Source organism: Lepidochelys kempii, chromosome 8 (genome assembly GCF_965140285.1).
Source record: "Lepidochelys kempii isolate rLepKem1 chromosome 8, rLepKem1.hap1, whole genome shotgun sequence".
Taxonomy (NCBI): domain Eukaryota; kingdom Metazoa; phylum Chordata; order Testudines; family Cheloniidae; genus Lepidochelys; species Lepidochelys kempii.
In genome coordinates, this window is record NC_136387.1 from 93,655,210 (window position 1) to 93,679,633 (window position 24,424).

At 43.0% G+C, this 24,424-nt stretch overlaps 1 protein-coding gene across 19 annotated transcripts in view; it reads left to right on the forward strand.

Moving 5' to 3' along the window:
- DAB1 (DAB adaptor protein 1) overlaps positions 1 to 24,424 on the forward strand; it is a 677,908-nt gene that overhangs the window by 390,241 nt on the left and 263,243 nt on the right. For 2 of the 19 annotated variants that reach the window (XM_073357553.2, XM_073357562.2), the window contains exon 1: positions 22,279 to 22,433. The exons of 16 other annotated variants lie outside the window; for them this stretch is intronic. The gene's annotated coding sequence lies outside the window, so the exon portion shown is untranslated. Of the gene's footprint in view, positions 1 to 22,278; positions 22,434 to 22,758; positions 22,920 to 24,424 lie in introns of those variants that run through there. One more of the 19 variants, XM_073357550.2, reaches the window with a different exon arrangement.

The following is a 24,424-nucleotide window of genomic DNA, read 5'->3' on the forward strand; positions in this document are numbered from 1 at the left end:
ATTCATTTGCTAAAGAAATTCTTTCTCATGGAGGATGATACGTAATTGCTGTCCATTTATTTTTATTTTACATTCTTTATCTAAAGTGATCAAAATTGTGATACATGTTAAATTGCCTGTTCATACAATACAGTTTGATGTCCATGAGAAATTTCAGTGTAGATTTTGTATGCCTCCTAGTAATAGTAATAAACATTTCACCACTTTTGTAAGAGCTAGATATTTAATAGTAATAGCTAATTGCACATTCAGTCTGAAGATCTTGATGCCCTTTATCAGTGCTGATGAATTAGGTGTCTCAACAATGTCTGTGGAGTAGCTAGGTACTATTGCTCCCATTTTACAGATGAAAAAATAGAGACGGAAGAGATACTTAGGTGCCTAACTTCTGACTCCTAAATATCTTTGAGGATCTTGGCTTAAGTGACTTTCCCAGGCTCACAGAGGAAGACTGGCAGAGCTAGGAGCAGACCCCAGATCTCCTGACTCTGGGCTCAATTCAGAATTTCCCTTTGGTCTCTTTGCACAACATCGGCTGAAACCACTGAATCAAAGGCACAACTTGGGCTGCCCTAACATGGTCATGCCAGCTTCCAAAATTGGAGAGGCTGCAAGGCTGCTCCAGCACAAATTGAGGCCTCTGAATCCTGTGTTTTAACATGCACACTGCTCCGTTTCCACAGTAGTTTTACAGTATACTGTTGGTAACATAAAATGTGTCTAGTTTTGTCATATTTCAAGCATAGTAGCTGAACTGTCCTATGTATAGTATTTCACCAGTTAGGTATCAAACCCCTGGGAATGTATTGTTCCCCATATACACTGTACTCTAAGACCTGCACTAAATTGTGTTGTGCAATGATTCTGATCAACAAATCACACTTTTTATTGCAATTGATCTTTGGTTTCCATTGACATTGGTAAAATGTGACTAAATAAAATATGACTGAGTAAATGTTAAATGTAGCAAAATCTTTGTTTTTTTTTAAATCCATATTTTCTTAAACTACAGCATTAATAAAAGCAAAAGTTCAGACATTAGCTGTAACTACATCATGTACAAATATAATTAAAGGTGTTGACCAATTCCTTATTTTTATATGCAGCTTTATACAAATCTATTTTAAATCCTATGAAGCCCAGCTAGTAGAAATCATTACCCAGATTTTTTCAAAGCCACCCTTAGCTGAAGAACATTCATGCTATTTGAACGAAGAACAAATTGTTTCAGATCATGCTGGACTCTCTCAGATTTACTGAACACAAATTCAGCAACTGTTTAGAGAGGGGATTTTAATTTATGGGCTTATCCTATGCCAGATGTGTGTACTGACAGGTTGTGGAACAGATCCCACTGTCTCAGTGCAGCTCCCCAGTGAGTGCCATTTTTTTGGGTGGAGGGAACATTTTCTTGCTGCATAAAGCAACCTTGGCAGCAAAAGCTGCTCAACAACCTATTTATTAGTATCTCTACTCCTCATCTGTTGTTATATTGATATAATGAATTGTTCACAGGCGCTTCAAATGAGGTTTAGATGATCACTGGGTGCTTTGTTACCAAAACAGCCCAAATTGAGAGGAGCAGATGCATTAGCAACAGTCCCCTAACAAAAGCACAAAGCTTGAATTAATGAAGGTCATCACTCACATTTGGCCTTGATGACCTTAGGAATAACCAGACTTGTCATTTGACTATTTCAAGGGAGAGGATGCTTGTTTTCTCTTAACCTTGTTTCAGTTTTTCATTTTTTAAAACTTCTTTAATATATCACTTAAAGCCCTTGTACTCCTAAGCAATAAATTAAGTGTATTCCATCCTTCTTACTTTTTACCAAAAGGAGACCTTTCCCATAAGATTATAGTTAAACTGTGCTGTAAGTCATGTTTGAATTATAATGTGCATTCAAGCACCAAGACAGGGAAAACAGTTAAACCAACACCATCAACTTGAAACATAGTCATTTTTTTTTTTAAGTTGGGGGCATTTCAGGTGCTGCTAATATTTGTGGTTTTACAATCCTGTATTTTTGTTAATGTTTTCCTGTTTGCCTTTTGCTCCAAGAAGGGCCCAAAAAAGCAAGAGGAGAAACCGCCTAGGATCTTGATCCTACAGCCACTTGTGAATGCTCTCAACTTTATGTACTGTGAACAGTCCCATTGAAGGTCGACACACAAGGTGCCAAGTTAAGCATGTGCATAAATCTTTGCAGGATTGGGGCTTATATAATAGCAGGATAGACTTGTGGTTAAGGCCCTCGACTAGGACTCAGTAGATCTAGGTTCTATTTCCAGCTACATAGGCTTCTTGTGTGACCTTGTCACTTAATCTCACTATCCCCTTGTTAGTATAATGGGGATAATAATATTTTCTTTTTCCAACCCTTTTCTCTCCTTGTATAGCGCTTAACGTAAAGAGGCCCTGATCTCAGTTGGGACCCACAGGTGCTACTTTAATACATATAATGAAGGAAATGGTGAAAGTGACTATACGTAAAGTACTTGTAAATGCACTAAGTAAATACACTGAAAAAGTGGAGTTTATTTTTTTCTTTAACCTCTTTCAGTGACATTAGTATAAGGTGAATGCATCTGATGAAGTGAGCTGTAGCTCACGAAAGCTTATGCTCAAATAAATTGGTTAGTCTCTAAGGTGCCACAAGTACTCCTTTTCTTTTTGCAAATACAGACTAACACGGCTGCTACTCTGAAACCTAGTACAAGGTGTTACTTGGCTCAATAGTAGATAAAAGTTTAAAATGGAAGTATGGTTTTTTTAAGTGGTTTTTCATTTAAACTCTATAGTTAGCACTTTCTATCTTAAAAATACCTTCACTTTATGTCTGATACTATCACTAGATATTATTAGAACTTATATGTGCTTTATATGTTAGTCATTAACTAATTCATCCTCAGAACACGCTTTTGAGGTAAGGACCTGATCCTGCTTCTGTTGATGTCACTGCCTAAACTACCATTGACTTGTCATTGGCTCAGGATTGAGATCTAAGTAGGTAAAATTAATATGGGGCGATTGAAGGAGAGAAGTGAAGTGATAGGCCTCAAGCCACAGAGTGAGTCAGTGGCAGAGCTTTTGATTAGCATGAAGAATTCCTGCGTCCCTGACCTGTGCACATTCCATTGTTTCATGCTGTCTCCCAACAGCATGCAGAATCTTTATTTGCAGAAATAAAGAAACGATGTCATCTCCTATGGTTCGTTGCTAAGATTTTGTTCTCTTGAACTGTAAGCTCATGGGGAGGGGGGCAGTATATATGTTTGTGTAGTACCTAATACAATGGGGCCCTGATCCTAAGTGGGTCTTGCAGGAGCTACCATATTATAAAAATGAAGGGATAAAAATTTTGTGAACAAGAGAAGCTGGGACTATGGTACAAGGTGAAATGCTCTAAATACATACTGTCAATCATATTCATGTTAAATTGTGAAAAATATAAAATCTTATTCTATGTCTGAACTTGGGTATGGCTGAATCAACAAAGAAGTTGGCTGAATGCAACAGTTTATTTCCTTCATCATATTTTATCTTAGGTTGGCAGTAGGAGAGACCAAGTTTAAGAAATTAAATTATAGTGCATGAGTGTTGGAATAGTGGTGAGGTGTTCATTCCATTGTTTGATCATCTACTTATGGCTCAGCAAACCTAGTGACTCATGTTCCCAGATTTCAAAAAGAGAGTCAGCCAGCACTTCACTGTGTTTTCTTTCACTACAAGCACAGAAGAGAGTAAAGTGGAGACAGAAAACCTTTCACATCTGTGGACAGGGCAGCCACACCTTTTGTGGCATGAGCTAGACACAGTGAATGGACCTTCCATCTAGAGCGGGCAGCTGGCGAATGCGCCTCTCTGCAAAGCATGGATTTAATCTGTCCTTGCTTGTACACCATTTTGGAAAGAGGGAAAGGTATAGGCACAAAGGCCAGGTTCACTTGGCTCCAAAGGGCTGCTGGGAGGTGGGGTCCCAGAGACCCTTGTGAGGGGGATGGATCTGCACAGACTTCCCAGAAGATCCACTGTTTTGTTGTTGTTGTTGTTTTTCAGCCAGACCCCACCACAATGTCCTCACTGATGGAACGATGTTCCTTGAATTCCATGAATGCTAATACACAGTTAGAGGCGCGTATTTTCCCCATTGGTGGGTATTCCTGGGGAAGAGACATGAAGCTCACTGCCTAGCGTATGCAGTACTAGCGAGTGCATGAGGCTACTCTAGACTCCCAGAATAGATTTTTCTATGACTTATTGGGTTTTGTGTCCATAGCATGAAGCACAAAAATAATTGTAATCTCTACAGAATGCTACTTGGCATCTGTATCACATCTAATATGTCGTATTGTTCATGTGATGAAAAGGTCAGTGTTTTTGTCTCCTTCTGAAGCCCGGTGGTTGGCTTGAACAGTACGCACAGTGGTGTTTCATAAAAAGCATAAACGACGAGGAGTCCTTGTGGCACCTTAGAGACGAACAAATTTATTTGGTCATAAGCTTTTGTGGGCTAAAACCCACTTCATCAGATGAATGGAGTGATAAATACATGAACAGATGGGAGTTGCCTTACCAAGTGTGAGGTCAGTCTAATGCGACAATTCAATTAACAGTAAGATACCAAGGGAGGAAAAATAATTTTTGTAGTGGTAATGAGAGTGGCCCATTTCAAACAGTTGGCAAGAAGGTGTGTGTAACAGTAGGGGGAAATTCGGTTTAGGGTTTGTAATGACCCAACCACTCCCAGTCTTTATTCAGGCCTAATTTGATGGTGTCCAGTTTGCAAATTAATTCCAGTTCTGCAGTTTCACGTTGGAGTTTGTTTTTGAAGTTGTTTTGTTGAAGAATTGCCACTTTTAGGTCTGTTATTGAGTGACCAGGGAGATTGAAGTGTTCTCCTACTGATTTTTGAATGTTATAATTCCTGATGTCAGATTTGTGTCCATTTATTCTTTTGCGTAGAGACTGTCCGGTTTGGCCAGTGTACCTGGCAGAGGGGCACGGCTGGCACACGGTGGCGCAGATCACATTGGTAAATGTGCAGGTAAAGTGGGTTCTAGCCCATGAAAGGTTATCCCCAAATAAATTCGTTAGTCTCTCAGGTGCCACAAGGACTCCTCGTCGCTTTTGCTGGTACAGACTAACGCGGCCACCACATAGAAAGCACACTGCACCTTAGTGCACTAGCTCAAAGCAAAAGCAGTTGCCAGTGTCGCATCAAGGAAGGATTCTCGGAATCTGGGTTCTGTATTCAGAAGGGTCCAATTCCAACATTAAGTCAGAGGCAGAGCAGCAGCTAGTGGTGCCATGTAGCTTGTTATGAGAAAATCCAAGGGGGTTTGGAAGCGGGGGGAAGACATGAAGGTGTCAATAGCTTAGGAGGAGAGGAAAAGAGGAGCGGTGCCCGTGTGAACCCAAAGTCTAGGTGTCTCCTAGCCCCATGTACGGGTGTAAGCCTATTTAGGCCTCATTCCTGCAAATAATTATGCTCGTGCTTAATTTATGCACTGCAAGTAATCCCAGTGACTTCAATGGGGAGTGTGCATAGTGCATAAAGTTAAGCGTGTGTGTTAAGTCTCTGTAGGATTGGGACCTTACTTAGTAACCGGCTGCAGAGTTATGCTGAAAATGTATAGTACTCATTTACAAACGCTTTTGTTTCAGCAGACAATAACTATTCAGTGCTATTGATCATTTCTGATGTCTTAGCCAAGTTTGATTAAAAAATTAAGATCCCATCCTTCACTAAGGACCACGTCTATGATGTGTTTGAACTCTAAAAAGGAAGACTTCTTTACATTATCAAACCAGAGAGAGACAGAATTACTATTTTTTTTAATAAAAGAAGGAATTTTTCCTTACTCTTATAACTCAAAACAATTCAGTGGCTTCTGTTCAAACTTACTTTTAGGCTGAGACTTACTTCAGCAGACAGGGAATTTATCTTTGAGACAGTTGTGAACAACTAAATAAAGAGGGGGATTTAGAATGGAATGGATGGCTTACCTTAACAATAGTTGGGATTTCTGTTCATTCTAAGTTAATAGCTTGGCTCCTTGTCACAATCTTTGGACACTGACACTGCCATTATTATCCATTTTCAATAGACTTTTCGTGTCCAGATTCTAATCTCAGGTGCACATTTGTCAGGGCCAGCTCTACAGTTTTTGCCGCCCCAAGCAGTGAAAAAAACTGCCACCGTGGACGGCAAAAGGGAGACGCTGCCACCGAATTGCCGCCGGCGCGGAAACTCTGCCACCCCTTTCCAACTGCCGCCCCAAGCACCTGCTTGCAACGCTGCTGCCTGGAGCCGGCCCTGACGTTTGTAGCCGTGAGACTTTTGAGAGAGGTAATAATGCATGCTGTGCAGCCAAGATTAGACTCTGACCCCTAGGATTGGGCCTAGATGATCTGCTGTCGCTATTTATTTATTTACAGTCTCATCCTGATTTGGAAAAATACTGATTCAGCTTTAAAAATCTGAATTACTATTCGAAATGCAGGAGAAGAATTGATTAACTAGCAACCTGCAAAACTGGCTGGTGGAAATATAGTGTGTAAAGGATATAGAAGCTTAGAGGCACTTGATGATACTCACCTTAAGTAATCATTTTAAAAGGCTTAATTGTTAAAATTTTTAGAAAACAAGAATGCTCTCATGGGAGTGGATGTTGGGACTCAAGATCTGGGTTTAATTCCTGTTTCTGCCACACAATTCCTGCGTGAGCAAGTCACTTTGGTACTTTTGAAAAGTTTACCCTAAGTAACCTAGAAACCTAAATTGGCACTTCTCAGCACTTCTGCAAGACAATAAATTAAAATACAAAGTGAGGATTTTTGCCATACATGTTAGATCATGTCTTAAACCAATGTTATAAGCTCTTTTGCGTGAAGGATTGTCTTTTGCTATATATCTTAACACCTTGCATAATGAATCCCCAATCTGATTGGCACTTCTAAATGCTATTATAAGATACAAATAATAATTATTTAAATGTAGGGTGTCTATGGTATTTGGAGTTTTATATTATTATTGTATTTATGAATTATATATGAACATGGCATTGTACAGAATAAATTACGACCCTGCCTGGAAAAAGATAACACTGTAAGGTAAGATTAAGAACAACATGAGGAGCTAGGATACAAGGAGGCAGAAATGAGAAGGATGAGGGCAAGGAAAATAAGAATGGATAGTAAGTTGGGACGCTATCACATTCTTTTTAATGCTATCATTTGAAAACTTTTTACAAATTGATTTCATATTAATAGCAATCTTGGGTGTTAATAATAGCAATTTAGATTTATGTGGTGCTTTTATCTCAAATGAGACAAAATCTTTCTGAAAATTCTATGCAGTGCATTGAGGACAGTCACCCACCATTGTAATGATGCTTCCACTGAGATGCAGCAACCATTCTGTGACCGCACTCTCTACAGCCGTTTTAAGGTGGGAGAAATCAGGAATAATCTCTGTAGTGGAAACTATAGGGGGAAGGTTAGGTAGATGATGTGCTCACCCAGTCTAGAATTGGCCAAGACATTAAGGTTAAAACTCTAGGGTTACGAAAAATGCCATGGAATCTTTTTGTATGCCTATCAGAAGTAAGAGCAGATACTTGGTCTTATTCAGAAGCTGGCACCTACAGCAACAGTGGTCCTAACACCATCCTGGGACATTTATTCAGGTCTAGACTGAGGTTGGAGTGCCACCTACTGAATAACCAGTGCCACTTACTTCAGCACTTAGGTTTTCCTTGGAGGTCCGATTACTGACCAGATCCAACCATGTTAAGCTTTTGAGATGTGACAAGAACAGAGCCCGAGGTAGACTGGCCACTTAAATGTTTGTTTATGTCATTGACATGTTTAAAACTCTCTACCCAGTCTAAATATTGCAAGGAGAATATAAAGGGGGGAAAAAATTGAATATGGCCTAAGAACCAAAAAAGTATATTATTCGCTTACTAGTTACTGTCTGTGATTTGAATGATCATGGTTTTGACAGAACTGGTGTGCTGGATGTTACCCTAAATATGATATTTTTTTGTGACAATGATTTTTACTGCGGCATGACGGTCTTGTGCTGTCAAGATTGCAGAAGAGGTCACACCAAAAGAGGTCTCTTAGAATCTCCAGGATTTAAGTAGTTGATTGAAAAGCAAAAAGCAAGATATATTTATATTTCAGAGACTAGAAAATGTTTAGTGGATCTGAAATGCAAAGAATTTTGATTATATTTACTGGTTACCAAAGCAGATGATTGCTTAATAATAAGCTAGAGGAGTACAAAGTAAAGTTGTACAATTGTATAGATTGAGCAAGGAATAAAAAGAAATACTGCACAGCTTAGTTAACCAGGTTTGCTAACTGTCAGATGGGGCAAAGAACTGGCAAGATCTATAACTAATATGTTACATAGCAACTTCAACACGAAAATTGTGTGAAGTAATGCTTCGTTATTATTCGATGCTTCTTCAGTCTTTGAAAAGCTTTTTAACAACTACATTATGTATGCATTCATGCAGATATCTGTGTAAGCAAATGGATGTACCTGAAAATACTGTAGGTGCTGTGTGCATTTCTTAAGTGGCCAGGATGTTCATATTGAAACTCTAGTGTACATTTTTCTCTTTAAAACATTGCCTGTTGTCTCCCTGGATAGATGATTGTGTTTTGTTGAGGCTAGTAAGTAGTGTACTAGAGGCCAGACTTTGTCCATGAAATCTCCCATTGTTGTCAATAGAAGCCTTTTTTCTCATTGCAGTATTGGATACAATGTTAGTCTGAGGAACACTGGCCCAATTCTTATCCTCTGTAACTGTGCATAGATGGGACTCTCTGCGGATGGAAGTAAGGATTCTTCTGCCTCCACAGACCGCTCCTCAACGCTCTCCTTTGGACGCTGTGGAGGGTGCTGCGTGATTTTTGGTTTGTGATGAGGATGGATTTAGAGACCGAGTGGGTCAGCGGAAGGAATGGGCAGGCTGATGGTAGTGTGAGGGTTGGGGTAGGAAAACATACACACACGCGCGTGCTCTGCAGAGCTTAATCAGAAAGGAGAACGCAGCTCTCATCTGCATTGACTAGTGTGGATCACCCAGCAGGAGTTCTGGGGAGCTCACAGCAGCTAGGGAGAGCCCCCAGAAGCATGGCTGCAATGTCCCTTGTGCTCTGGGGGCCACAGCCAGTACAGAGGCATGGTGCTGGGGCAGAGCCACAGAGCCTCCACACGGATGGCCATGGCCTCCTGTGGGTCCTCCAGTATTGAGGATTTAGGTCAGGAAATAGTCCCACTGGTTATTTGTGGGAGGTCAGAACTGATCTAGTGGAACGATAGGGAAGATACTCTCCTTGGGGATCCTCATGGAGATTTCCTCCCCCTGTGTGCTGTCCTGAGGGTTTCACTGCGGGAACGGATGATCTGGACCCTCTGCTTAGGGCCTGGAAGAAGAGCACAGCATGACTTGGTGAGTTATAGCAATAGTTATTACCCTTCCCTTTTCTGTTTGTTTACCTATGTTCTGTTTATTGTAAGTACTCCCCAAAATAACACAGAACACGGGAAGTTCTGCAAATAAGAGAGTCAGTTATGTGCTCAGAGTATAAAATCTTGATCCAGTGACGTTTACTAGAAAGAGAGGATATTGAATGGATGGCTTCTTTCCTGTGTGGAACATCACAGCTAGCTGTGGATTGCCAACTATCGAAGATGAGCTTAAACATGGTAGCAAGAAGTGTTTATTACATGCCAGATCATCCTCAGGAGCATGTTCTCTGTTGGAGGCCGACAGTGAAGTTGCTCATCTTAAATCAGTTTGTAGTTAATTGGCAGTGAGTGGAAATGTGCCTTGCCAAAGAGGGTTTCAAATATGAAACCATTTGGATTTCTGAAGAAGCTGGTGTTTCGCAAGAAGAATTACAGGCTCTTTGATGGGCATGTGTGAAACAATGTGGTTTGTAATCCCTAGTGCTTTTACGAATTCCAGTGCTTGCAAAAACCCTCCTTGGCAAGGTGCACTTCTGTCCCCTGCCAGCTAGCTGGAAACTGATTTGAGACTGGCAACTTCAGACTGTAAAATGGAGCTGTCTAAGTAGATTTGTTTGCATCTGAGGAAACAGTCCTCACCATGTGTGTGTTTATTAATGTCTTTAAATGGTTAACGGAGGCTAACAGAAACTAGCATAGTCAATTATAAGGTCCTGTTTGCAAACCCTGGAGGAAAAATAGAATATCAATAGAAGCACATATTAGTAACCCTTAGTGCCTGTGTAGCACTTTCTACTGAAGATTCACAAAGATTGAGTGAGCCTCATAATACCCCTGTGAGAGAGATGGGGAAACAGAGGCACAGAGTGGCTTACCCTAGGTCACACAGCTGGTTAACTGACAGAGCTGGGACTTCAATCAAGCCAACGACTCCCTACCGCATGGCCTAACCGCAAGATCACACTGTCTTCACGGAGGTGAATTAAGGGACCAATGAACAGCTGTGACTGTGCAAATGAAACAAGTCATTCTATACATCATAGAAGAGGTGTGCAATACCATCCTCTGGATCATACTGAGGATTCAAAAGAACTTAGGGTTTTAAAAGGAACTTACAGGTCTCAATTTAATTTTTAATACGAATCCAGTGGGTCCAACATGTGCCTGCATGCTTCCTTGATCTCCCGTCTGGTTTTCACCAGATAGCATTGGATGCTCAATGCTTGCCATCCGCCTCTTCTAGTCGTGTCGTTGCCAGAAGGCTACAGAATTAGACTCATCATTTTACTAGGAAGAGCACCATGTTTTTTTTCTACAGAGACCCTCATCATTTGAGATTACAAGGATGCCACGTTAGTCCAGCACTGTACCCTTTTTGTAACCTACAGACCAACATCTGTGAGCTTGTCTCATAAGGACCTTTCAGAGAATGCTCATGTCTGATAACATGAGTTCTATAGTGAAGTTTTAGTGAAACAAGAGAAGGTAGACAAGATTGAAATGAAAGATATAATTTCTTTCCAGTTGAGAAAAGCACTGGATACAGTACCACATCACTATTAATATAACTATTGAATGGCTGAGGAACTAATTAGGTGACTGAGGACAGACTGCAGTGGTAAAAGATAATGGATAAGAGGGGAAATGGCAAGTGAGCTACTATAGCTATGGATAATGGAGAAGATAGGGATTTTTTTTCCACTCAGTACCTAATTGACTTAGAGGAGCCTATTAAACTTAAGCCATCATCATGTGTGGAGCTACTCATGTACAGCTTCTCCAGAGTGATCAAGATGATCCTGCTGTGGGCTATAATATCAGCAAATATGGAAAGTGGTTCTTTGAGGAAGCTGAAGCCTGAGTTGGCCAAGGATATTCTATGCGTTGGTCTATTTTAGTAAGATCTTAACAGCAGAGATAACGGCTGATTCACTGTTCAAATATTTGAATGCCAGGTCGGAAATCATCCTTGAATCTGGTAAAATGTAATAAATGTGTCTGTCTCTCATTTTTAGAATCCTTTTGGATTCTTTGGAAGTGGCACTCAGAAATCCTTCTCAGACATTTCTCAGATTCTCTCTAATATTGCTCAGTATCTCTTTATTACTACCACAGCCCCAGATGTATCCAATAGTTTAATGAAAATGAGATATTTTCCTCCTGGAGGGGTATCTAATTTCCATTATTATTAATGGACATTCTTTGTGTGCAGTAAAAGTATCCCTGTGTTTTATTGCTTAGTGATTTAAAAGCTGACCATTTGCACAGGCTGACGTTAGACTAGCTCCTAATTATAGTGGCATGGTAGCACCACTATAGTAAAGATTGCATCACAACTTCTGTTTCAAGATCGGCCTTTTAAAGTCCTCTAAAATCGAGATGCTTAGTTGGATTCCTTTGAAATTTGGCGTGCCTCAGAAGGGTGCAGAGTAGGGTTAGTGACCCAAATTTGGGGTCATTTGAACTCCGAAGTTGTGGAGCTATAAGCCCCCCCTAGCAATTTTTCAAAAAGTTTCAAGGTAGGATAGGGTTTTGTTTGGTTCGTTTTTTGTTTTGTTTGCTCAGATATCGAACTATTGATGTGATGCAGGTCAAAACAGTCTCAATCTGTCAATTTTTACCCAAGGCACCCACTAAGTCTTTGGAAGACCCAAATTGTGAACATGTTCACATCTTTGCTTGCGTAGATGTGCAGTCTGGAAGGATTACAGCGCACATGCACCGAAAAAGGGAAAACAAAACGGTGAGAGGGTTTCTATGCAGCAACTGTCTGCTTGCTTGAATAGTTTGAGGGAATATGCCAATGCCATTGCCTTGGTGAACATCCTGCCAGTGGTGTTTCTAGTCTGAACCTTTTGTACACCTGTGCAATAAAGACTTAATAACTCACATTACTTAGTACAAGTTGTCTCTGTTACATTATAACGTGTTTTTATTCTATGGGAAGGTTTACTCTGAACACAGCAGAATAGTGAGCAGTTGGTATCTGACCAACAGTGTTGTTATACTGGGTGGGGAAGAAACAGAGACAGAGGACTTTGTGGGTACTGGAGAGACAGGGAGAGGGGTTGTGACTGCCAAGAGGCCGGGCAGTGAGGGTGCGTGGTAGGAATGCCTTGGATTGGTTGTTTGAGAATATCTCTGTATTTGACTAGCCCCTGGACACTATACTGGCCATTGGCACTAAAAGATTCAGGAGATTCCAGATCCTGGCATACACTCACACACTTAGCCAGCTCCCAAGAAAGAACACCACCGGTGCACAATTTAAGAACCACTTCACAGACTTTTACAAGTCCCTTATTCGTACTTACAGCTCAACCCACACTTACACTTAACCGTGATTAAAGCATTAGAGTCCTGTCATATTCCACCTCACTGCTGACAACATCTTTCATAATAAAAGCCCTGTGCCCTGCTACTGATATAACCTATGCATTTCTGCATTCAAATGGTGCATTCTGGATCCTTAAGGTACACATGCACCTCTTCCCTTTGCTCACACACATTGGAGGGGGCAAAACATACATCTCCCCATATCATCATCACAGCTGTCACCCAGCTGTAAGCAGTCCTCACAAATCCTCCTATCACAAACACACCTTTACCAGGCAGTTCCAACTGACTGCACCTCCAATGTATGTCAGTAATTCCCATTGGCTACTGCCAGCTTCAGGGGACCGGAGGGAAGGTGGTGTGGGCAATCTTTTTTGTTTGCTTGTTTTTTCTTTTTTAATAGTTTTAGATGGAATCCTGTAGGTGAGAGTGGATGAGTTGTAAAAGAAGGTGAAGAGTCTGTATAGTTCAGCAACTGTGGGGTTGGCAGAGCAAAGATATGTACGTTAACAGAGTGTATTGGGGCACTGCCGAAAGAGGGCAGAGTTAAGGGTACATGAACAACCTTAGTTATGTATTTCCTGGCTTTCAGGAGTTTGAGTTTTGCTCAGCTCAGTCTTCTGCAAGGGGATGACATACCACCACGCAACCTTACCTCTGCAGCAAATCTAAGGGCCTGTACAGATGGACAGAAAGTCAGCAGGGGTCTTGGGTTAAGTAAGAGAAAACCCTCTCTGGAGTTTTAGGTTTCTTAATACTTTTTTTATATATAACCAAAATATGCCCAAACTAGAAAGGTCTCTAGCTAATCCTTTGATGTAGCTAGACTCTAAAAGAAACAAGTAGAGTAGTTGTTGGCTCTCCAGAGCTCCCCTTCCTGTCTTTCAGGCAAATGGTCCTCATTTGTTTCACTCTGAAAGGAAACAGCTCCTTTCTTAGGCTCCATGCCTAAATAAGATCAGCTTCAGATGATTAATTTATGTGTGAGATGGAAGCTAAGTGTTTCTCAGGGAATCAGAAAACCTGATCCAGAACTCTCGCTGTGATTTAACTCCTTAATGCTGACATCTATAATGAGCTCCCTTAAAGAAACTGCAGACCTGTTGTAAGATGCATAACTGAACTTAAACCTATTGGAAGGCCAAATCCATTTGATTATTTAGAGACAAGTGGGTGGGTGTGAGTAGTACAGCCTTTGATTTTAGTGGTGTTTTGATTAGATTCTTTCATTATGAAACACAGGTTGAGTCTGATTTTTCCTAAAGAAACTGCTAAAGTCTATGTGACTCCCATCAAAAGTTACTTTTAGAAACAAATCATTTTTCATTTACTATACATCTAGGTCCTGATCCTGCAAACACTCAGGCATGAAGTCATTGGGACTCCTTGTAGCAGTAAAGTCAAGTACATGTGTAAGTGTTTGCAGGATTGGGGCCGCGCTTTTAAAATCTGTGGGAAGGATACCTGAGAGAGTGTGGTGTGTGTGTATAGCTAATGACATAGAGCTGGATGTGAGAGAGATCCATTTTATTAGTCACCACAGAAAAGCTGCATTGATAAATTAACTAAAGTTGATTGGGAGAAGGATTGTGAGATGAGGAGTAAGAAGCAGTTGCCAGACTGATTAATAAACAACTGGTACCTTCCCATTATAAATATCACAGCCAAGATAATGCTGAGGAGAGGACATGGCGAAGAGAGTAAAACACAGTCTGCATTCTTGAAGATTCTGATAATTGTATAGTTCTAAAGAAAATAGTAAGTAGAATGACCAGTTTAGAGCTGGCTAGGAAACAGCGTTTGTCCACAAAAAATATGTGTTTAAAAAAAAAATCCATCCCAAATCAGGATACATGAAAAGACAAAATCAGAGGTTGTTGTTTTTTTTGCTGGATGACATTCCAAAATATTTTGTTTTTCAAACACTGATGCATTCCCTTACCTTGGGCTGCTGTCCTCCGCTTCTGCTCGCAAAACAGGTAGCCAGGTTCCCCAGCTCTCCATCTGCTCTGCTGGCAAGCTGCCCAGCTCCCTTTGCTCACCTGGTGGGCTGCCCCAATTTCTGGGCTTCTAGGAATTCCCAGATCCTCATCTGCCCATGTGGTGAGTTTCTGGGCTTCCCTGCTCCCGCAGCTCCCTGGCTGGGGGCTGCCCACATCCCTCTCTGCCCAACCGGCAGGATGTCCCACACCTTGGACTGCCTGCCTCTAGTCCTAGGCTACCAGTATGCACTGCTTCCTGGGCTGCTGTACCTTGCGAGCTGCCAGTCTGTCTAGCTCCTCATGCTGCCAGGGTCTCATGGGCAGTGGACAAAGGGGGAGCCGGGGAGTCTGGCAGCCCATGAGGCAGACAGCCTGGGGAACTGAGCAACGCGGAAAGCAGGCAGGTTGGCTGGTGGCTCAGCCTACCCGCTTTGCATTAAAGGTTTCAATGGAATTGACACATTCCCATTCAATGGTTTTAGTTTTGTCTAATCAGCATTTTCTGACAAAACTTTTACATCTTTTTCGACTAGGAAATGTTTTTAATGAAATAAGTTATATCTACTCAAATTTACACAAGTTTTGAAAGAGCCACCTTTGACTTTAAAAATCGCCCTTGCATCAGAAAACTTTCCCATACCACATAGTTACATTAGAACACCTACATGTATTAGAACTCTTGTATGAGAAAGAGGAATGGCTGCTCTATTTTCTCAGTTTGTGTACTATGTGCCTTTGACAGCTATTTGTGTAGCATCAATTTCAATGTTTTCCCTTGTTAAGTTAGTGTATCCCTTCACCCTCAGAGAGCCGCACTGATGTCTGGTCTATTACAGAAAAAGCCACACCCCGAGTCACCTAACTCGCAGTTTAGACAGCAGTAAGCTGACGGAAGAATTCTTCCATCGACCTAGCTACTGCCTCTCAAGGAGGTGGATTAGGTATGCCAATGAGAGAACCCCATGTGTGTAGTGGAGTTTCTTGTTTTGGTCAGTTATTTGTTTTTAGTATACAAGTTCCTATGTGTTTTTAGAGAAGACAAGGTCAAAGAAATTGCCTCTTGCACTTGGAGCAGAAGATGATGAGGTTTGAGATGGTCCATTAGTTCATTGCACAGTTTTTGACTGGACACTGCACAGATGAACTTTACTCTTATTGTTGTGAGTTCCATTGTGCTGGGGAGGGAAGTCGTGACCACAGGTTTCATCTCAGAGCTTTAGGTGCTCGTTTAATACATGTCTATGCTGGAGCTGGAGGTGTAATTTCTAGCTCATGTAGACATACCTCAGACTAGTTCTGATTGAGTGCAGCCATGGTGGTATGAATTATGGGATAGGCTAGGTATGTACCATCAGTACATAGCTGAATGCAAAGCAAATGTACATTGGAAAACATAATCCCAACTAGACATATAAAATGATGGGGTCTAAATTAGCTGTTACCACTCAAAGAGATCTTGGAGGCATTGTGGATAGTTCTCTGAAAACATCCATTCAGTGTGCAGCAGCAGTCAAAAAAGCTAACAATGTTGGGAATCATTAGGAAAGGGATAGATAAGACAGAAAATATCATATTGCCTCTGTATAAATCCATGGTACACCTACATCTTGAATACTGCATGCAGATCTGGTTGCCCCATCTCAAAAAAGATATGTTGGAATTGGAAAAGGTACAGAAAAGAGCAACAAAAATGATTACGGGTGTGGAACAGCATCCATATGAGGAGAGATTAATAAGACTGGGACTTTTCAGCTCGGAAAAGAGATGACTAAGGAGGGATATAACAGAGGTCTATAAAATCATGACTGGTGTGGGGAAAGTGAATATGGAAGTCAGGGGAATGTTGTGAAAGCCAAGACTATAACAGGGTTCAAAAAAGAACTAGATAAGGTCATGGAGGTTAGGTCCATCAATGGCTATTAGCCACAATGGGCAGGGGCGCAAAGCCATGCTCTGAAATGTCCTTAGCCTCGGGCCCTTTAAATAGCCACCAGAGCCCCACCATCGCTACCGGCAGGCTCCAGGGACGATTTAAAGGACCCGGGGTGGTAGCGGCAACTGGAGCCCCGGACTCTTTAAATCGTCCCTGGAGCCCTGCTGCCACTCCAGCAGCTATTTAAAGGGCCCGGGTCAGTAGCTGGGGCAGGAGCCCCGGGCCCTTTAAATCACCACCCAAGCCCCGCCGCCGCTTCCCCACGGCTCTGGCAGCAGGGCTCTGGAGGCAATTTAAAGGGCCCGGGGCTCCAGCCACTGCTGGGAGCCCCAGGCCCTTTAAATTGCCGCCTGGGGAAGCCAATCCGCTCCAGTACAGCGCACAGGCTCTTGCTTTCACCTCTGACTGAGACCTTTAGATTGATTTGAAATTCTGTGGGAAGTCAGGCAGAGAGCAGAAGACAGGCTGCTGCAGCATTCTGTGCTAGTTGGACTTCATTGGTGGTCTGCAGGAACACTGGATCATGAGGATTGGGACTATTGTTTATTTCCCATGTTGTCTGAATGAGTATTTAGCGCAGCAGCAGGGAAGAGGAAAGCATTTCTAAAAATAGCCCATAGCTTACCCATGGAGGCTACGGACTCCCTTAAAGCTGCAAGGAGCCTTATGTTAAAAATGACCTGCAAAATAAAAAAAAATAGATTTCTCCCCATTTTTCGTTCCTTATGCTATATTAAACATATTAAACAGGCCTGAAATGGTATCCTTATATCCCCTTTCAAAAAGAAAACTGGAGTGGGGGGCAGGGAAGAATTGTGGTTCTACTTATTTTTTACTTTAGAAATTCTGGTGTTGTCTGCCCCGGAAGTAGTGCTGGTCAAAATCAGAATTTCTGTCCCTCAGGTTGAAATACGGGAATTTCCTGTTTTTTCATCCTGAATCAGAGTGAAAAGTTGAAAAATCAAAATTTTTCATAGAACAGAAATTTCTTAAGTTAGGTTTGGACGTGTCAAAACATTTGCTTTGACGTTTTCAGTGCATCGTTTCAGGTTCATCCTGGGAGATGTAGTCCTGCTTGAAAGCCTATCCGGTAGAAGAGAATGAGAGGAATGAGGCACCTGAACTGCACCTCCCATGAGTTACATCATCAGCTCAGGTGGACATATATTAATGTTGAACTGACCTGAAACGAAACATTTCAACTTGATTTGACAAACCAGAACGTTTTGATTTGGCTAACCTTGATGGCATATTGACAGAAAATTGAAAATTTTGTGGAAAAATCAATTTTCTCATGGAAAATTGGGATTTTGTGGAAACTTCAGCTTCTATTGAAAAAGACTTTTAGAAAGAGAATCCCAAACAGCTCTACAATGACTGGAGAACTAGTGAAATTGTGGCATCATAAGATCAGAGTGTGAAAACTAAGCATTTTAGAGGGGAAGAGATTTTTAGTGAGACTGTTTACAACTCTGTATTTTTTAACACTTTCATAACTTCAGTGACTTTTTAACATTCTGGATAAAAGATGATTTTGTTAAAGATTCTACAGCCTTAAACCCTTCAGTTAAAGTGTTAGGGTCTCATCTTGCACCATTAAAATTGGTAAGAGTTTTATTTATAGTAAACATGCTCTAAAACCTCAAGAAGCCCTCTAGCAAAATCCGGGAATATGAGATTTGACATTCCTGCTACTTCTAATGTTTAAGAAAAATAGACAGATTTTTTTCTCTTTTTGGAAAGTAAAGGAGAGGGCAGGGAGCCTTTGAGACCTTTTTGTGTATCACAAAGAAACAAAAAAGAGCACAAGTCTAATTAAAAAAAAAATCATTGCCAGTCACCTGTAAGTGACAAGAACATTCCATTATCTGCCAGATAAGAGTGTGTGTTCAGTGCCTTTGGCTTTACCTTGGATCCATCACTCTCTCTACCAGTCCTTACGAGAGAAAAAAGTGCTATGATGGATCCTTACCTCTTTGTTTTAAACTTAACAGAACATTGAGGAGGAAGTCCTGCTTGCCTTTCCGTAACTCTATTGATCATTAAGTGCTATAAGAGAAAAAGAGTACTACACAGAGGACCTGGACCTTACCTATGACAACTGTTCAGCACATCAAAAGTCTGTTTACAGTATCACTTAATTAGTTTCATATCTTCATATTATGCAATTATAATAGCGTTGTCTAGGTTAGGCATTCCTGATTAGGGTCTCTCAATTCCTCTAACTGGGCACACTCTGCTATGGAATAACCTCTCCTTTGGCCTGTATTGTATAGATTGTTGTGGGTTTATCTATTAATCTTTTTTTTTTAGGGGTAACTCTGTGATGGTATAAAGTGTGATTAGAATATAGAATGGAGGAATGTTGAATTTACTTAAGGTTCCTAGAAAAAGATTAACAAGCACTTTCAGACTCCCTCAAACTGAATTAATTATGTTTTTGTATCTCATGTCTTTGTCACATTGTTCACTTGGAAAAAAATCTGTGACCATTAAAATGGTCTCAGTCGGGTACCTGTGATACAACGTTATAAACTAAAAATATTTTACATTAAAACAAAACAGGTTGCTTATGGTAACTTTTGCATATTGCAGGAGTACAATGAAGAATTGCAGTTCAAATTACTTTTTGATTTGTTCTATTTTCTTAGTTTTTAAAGTAGACAATTGCAAAGTATAATTACAGCAAGTTCATTTGCATTCATATTACAATCTGGTGAGCAATTACATTCTTTTATATTTAAAAACATATTGTAAGGAAGTGTGACTTGCATCCATACATTTCAGCAATGAGAATAGAATTAACTATTTTTATCCAAAGTGGTGTTACTATTGTTACTGAGGCCTGGTCTATGCTACGTGGTTAGGTCGATGTAAGCTGCCTTGCATCGACCTAGCTGTGAAAGTGTCTTCACTTTTTTTGGGTTCTCTCTGATGTAAGTGCCTCTCTATACCGATTTAGTAACACCACCTCCCGAGTGGCATAGAGTCCCAGTTGATGTAATGAGATTGACACTGTGTCAGTGTAGACACTGTGTTGCTTATGTTGCCCGTTACTGGCTTTCAAGAGCCCTCCAACAATACAATCAATACAAGTGTTTCTGGTGAGGATGTCCATCACCGACACAAGAAGCCAAGTGTGAACACACAGAAGCAATTTAATAACTGCGGTGGCTGTATGCCAATGTAAAGTAGGTTGACATAATTTTGTAATGTAAACATGATGGCCTCAACATCTAGCATCCTTCCCGTACGTAAAAGACTTGTGACAGGCTGGCTACATGGCAGATACAACTTCCTGATCAGTGTGTAAGGGCAAGCTTCATGTGGGGCATCTTGTTCACTATTGCATTGACTAATCTGAAGCATGCATTTTGAGGACTCTAGAATCCACAACTGATTTCTTATATTTTAATACCTTTTATGAAAAACAATCATAGTCAAATACAAACGGTGCAATACATAGTCCTAAGAAGTTACTTGAAATGTGACTTTTAGTTGCTGTCTTTGGACTGTTTATGCATTCCTTATTGAGGTGAAGTCCTCACTGAAGGGAAGACTTATTGCTACTAGATACCGTCACAGACAAAGGTCTGCAGGTGTATGCTCCCTGAGGCTCCATTGATAATCCCATCTGTAGTTTCTCAAGTGAATGGAACTGTGGAAAGTAGTTTTGTGGTAAAAGTAGATGGTGAGAATACAAGTTTTTAAATGGAAAGTCTGACAACTGGGATATGGCTTTTGAAAAGTATTGTAATTTATCAAATACATTACAAGGGTTACTGTACTATTATAACAGTCATTTAAAATATAACAGACTGGATACTACTGTGATGGGTGCTATAGAAATATATGCTATGTATATTATATATATATATATATATATATAATTCAAGAGTTTTGAAATAGTGGGTTTCACATATTTTAATGTATTTACAGTATTTACTTCTTGCACTCTGCCTATCTAAATTCCTCCTGCAGTTTCATTTGGGTATGGTATTCTTCAAGTCTTCTCTTGAACTCCTAGACGGGAACTCCCTTGCCCTTTTTAACAGTTGTCATATTTGCCTCAGAAAAAACTGTATTTCACTAGTGGGAGAAGTATATATGTTTTCCCTTTGTGTATTTTTGATTATGAGTTTGCTAATTTGGTGGTGTGCAGTTGGATCTTTTAAGATGAAAGGGGCTATAAAGGTAAGATATTGTTTATAATTTTGAATCTGATTAGTTATTCTGTTCGGGGAATTTCCCCATTGACTTCAATGGGAGAAAGATCCAAACCTTTGTGACTTAGAATTGTTTTTCCTTTTGCAATTTACCTGGTTAGCTGTGGTAGATCTCCTTTTTTGCCTCGATTGGAGATAAACCTGGTAAATTATCGGGAAGAGGAACTAACCTCCGGAATGTACTTCTCCTCTGTATGTAAATCTTTTTCAGAAAGTGCATGACACCTCTGTTTTGTATGGGTCTACGTTTGTACAGAAGCTGTTATCACAGAATAAGTTTAATGGGTCGTGAATTGTGTGTTGAAAGGAGTGTCTCCCTCTGACTTGATCTGCTTGCAATAGACCTATGGGCTCGGCAGCAAGTGCATTAGGCTAAATATGCTTACCCATTGACTCTGAAGGTAACAGCCCTTAATGCCTCATTAAATTTTCATGGGTGACTGAGAGAAGCCAGGAGGGAAAAACCACCCCATTAGCAGTAGCTATTACGGGGTCTTCTGAAGAGCAGGCCCTGTGTGGCGGCAGCAACACCACGCAGCTTTCCAAGAAACTTGTTTCTTGTCGGATGTTTGCCAGGGCGAGGCCCAACATTGGCTGTTTGGTTCAGATTTCGCCTCCCCCCGAAAGGAGGGGAGAGAGATGGCTGCCGCATTGGGAAGAAGCGTGCAAAAGGCTCTCCCTTGTTGTTGAATGCCTAGGGCCCCTAAGGGGCGTGGGGGAGCATCCTGCACTGGCCCAGGGCTGGCCTAGCTGCCCTGCTCGGGCTCTTGCATCGCTCAGCCCTGTCGTGGCCGTGGCGGCCCTTCGAAGCCTTGCACGGACAAGAGACAGCTGGCGGCCACCGCCGTGGCCCCGGCACCGCCCTGCACCCTCGCCGGGGTGGGAGCGCCTGGGACGCGGGGGGCACCCGGCAGCTGCCTGTTTAGTGAGGCAAGACGAGAGGCGGCTGTGGGTGGGAGCTGCAGAACTTGTGGGGTAGGGCCGAGCGCGGCTGGGCAGGAGGAGGGGGCGGGCTGTGCGAGGGGCTGGAGGGAGATGCCCGCGCTGCTTCGCCGCCCGCCCTGCCCCGCGTTGGGGGCCAGGCCCTGCAGCGTGGCCCCGGGCTGGTGCCTTACCCGCTGTGCACCGGCCCGGGGGGGCACGGGAGAGCACAACAGCCGGGGGGGGGGGGAAGAGGGGAGGGGAAGACAGTTTGGGAGCAGCGATGCTTCCCTCCCCAGCGGGGAGACTGAGAACCGCTTTGCGCACCCCCCACCCCCCCGCAGGACACCCCCACCCTCGGGAGAGGAGGCGGCGGCGACCCTGGATCATCTCCTCCCCCAGCCCCCGTCTCCCGCCTCTGGGCTGGGCTGCGCGCGGACAGGGGTCGGCGGGGGCAGGCTCCCGGGGAAGCGGCTCCCCCGGGGCGGCCGAGCCACGTGCGCGGCGGGGCGCAGCGGGACGCCGAGGTTTGCCGCGGCAGGTTAGTGCTGCGAGTCTCTCTCTGCCCCCAAGCAAACGGGGGGGGGGGTGGGTGTTGGGGACCGGGGGGAGGGGAGGGCATGGGGGAGACGCTTGTGCGCGCCGTCCGGGTGTGTTCCCAGAGACGTGCACAGCGGGGCGGGGGCTTCTCCTGGGTGGCGCCGAATAGCAAGAGCAACGAGAAGTGCAGCCTCCCCTCCGCGGGAATAACAGCTGCGGGCTCTCCCTGTCTGTTGCAGTGGTCTCTCCGTCTGGGGACGGGGGCGGGACTTTGGGAGCGGGATGGACGGGGGGGGGGGGGGGGGAGAGAGAGACAGAGAGAAGGGGTTGCCCGGATATTGCCATGCTGGAGTTGGGTGGCAGCTGCCACGTGCAGTTGTGATGGAGAGAGGGGGCAAGGAGGGGGTGCCTTCTGGTTGCTCCCCGGAAGAGTTGGCTGGTTGCCCCCGTGGAAGGAGGGCGGGCGGCCCCAGGCACTGCCTCCTTGGTGAGTGGGGAGGTCAGGTCGCCTCTGCGTGTGGAAGGGATGGGATGTGGGGCAGAGGGCACCCTATTGCTGCGGGGGGGGGCAGGTGGGGTGGACAGGAGTGCCTTTCTAGCGCCCTCCCCCATTACAGGACAACTAGCATTTCTTGCTTCTCCAGCCTTTGGCAGCAGTTTTTACCCATCATTTGCACGCTGCAAAGCCCCCTTTGCTCCCCCCCCTTTCCCCCGCCCGCACCAGAACAAGCGGCATTTTCTGTCCCAGCTTTTAAGCGATCCCTGGAAACCCCCAAGGTGCTGTATGAAATCTCGTGTCCCAGAGGTGCCCGGCCCCAACCAAACCCACAGCAACGCCAGCCTCACCCCGGAGTCCAAGCAGAGAGGAAAGCCAACAACCAGCGTGACTGGAGGAGTGATTTTTTTTTTTTTGAGGATCCCCGGGCTCCTGACGAAGCGCTGCGGACGCGGGGTGGGGGGGAAAGCTGCGTGTGTGACCCTCTGGTTCAATGAGCTCGCCACGCACGGCCATGTTATTGTGACAGCCCCGCACCGAGACGCCGCTTGTCTTGCGTGCGCTGTTGCGCACCGTTGTGTTGCCAGCGTTTGGGGCTTCCCGGGGGCTGTTGGTGAGGGAATTGCCCAGCCCATATCCCGAGCTTTGTTTCTGGTTTTGAAACGCGCTTTTGCAAGCAATCCCACTGCCCCCCCCCCCGATAAACCCTCCTAAAAGTACAAATTGAAATGAGCCGCCTTGTTCGTGTCTGTGCTCCGGTTCCTTGGGGCTTGCAGCCCGTGTACACACTGATGCCTGGTCGGAGATGATCTTACACCTGCAATCTGTCTTTTTGATAATGCGCCTCCTGAATGAATTGCTGCTGTCCACAGTATTTTTAAATAAGGAGCGTGTTAGCTGAGGGCGCATTTTAAAAGCACTCCGCTGTGTGTGTATTTTTTTTTTTCTGGGAAGACGTATTGTGAGTTGAAAAGCAACCGCAAACGGGATTGTCTGGTGGAAATTTATTGTGGAAATATTTAGAACCTAAGGGAGGAGTGGAAATGCCGACTTCACTGAGTTGCTTAAATATCGATGGTTCTGCGTAATAGGGCTATCCCCGGTAGCCTGGGTCCCCTGGCAGTCCATAACATTATGGTTGAAACTAAGCCCCCTGATTTAAAGCTCCTCCTCTCCTAAAGGCCTGATTCTGCAATTGGCCTGTATACCTGCATAAAGGTTACTCAGGAGTAAGGGGTCAAAATGTTCATGTTGAAAGTTTGCACCCTTTCTGAGAGCTCTCTGCTAATGCATAACATAGCAAGCATCCCCTATTCTCATTATTAGTGTCCTTTTTTAAATTACAGACAAGATGAGAGATTCCAAATTCCTTGCAGTTCCAACAATGCACAGTCAAGGAGCTGAGTTTAAAAAAAAAAAAAAAAAGTGAAAATTGGCTTTAATACAGAGGTTCCTTAAATGGAATTGGATAAAATGTTTCATAGTAAGACCTAATA